This window comes from Colobus angolensis, unplaced genomic scaffold (assembly GCF_000951035.1).
Source record: "Colobus angolensis palliatus isolate OR3802 unplaced genomic scaffold, Cang.pa_1.0 Scaffold332, whole genome shotgun sequence".
Taxonomy (NCBI): domain Eukaryota; kingdom Metazoa; phylum Chordata; class Mammalia; order Primates; family Cercopithecidae; genus Colobus; species Colobus angolensis.
Window position 1 is genome coordinate 51,183 of NW_012116622.1, and position 402 is coordinate 51,584.

Below are 402 nucleotides of genomic sequence, written 5' to 3' on the forward strand. Positions count from 1 at the left end.
TGCTCTTGCCGGTGGGCTGCCAGAGACCTGTCAGTCAGACCCACCTCTTAGTGAGGGTCCCCTCATTGCTTCTCTGGGATGCATTTCATCATATTCAGTTGTTACTCACGATTCTTCCTGACAGTCTGCAAGCGTTGCATCTTTTTCAGGCCTGGGGTCTGGCCCTACCCCAGGGGATTCTTGCCTCCACACCAGGGACCTGGTTACTGCTGACAGCAGGGAGAGAAGCAGGCAGAGGGGTCCAGCATGGGCCTCCCGCATTCATAAATCCTATTTTTCAACCAACATTGCGAACTGCCTGTCTCCTGCTCAAAGAGGAGACTCAGGTCTCAGGAGTGGTCAATGCTGAGCTGACAAAGCTATTGAAATTCCCATCTCCATAGTCTTGAGATCTCTAGTGTT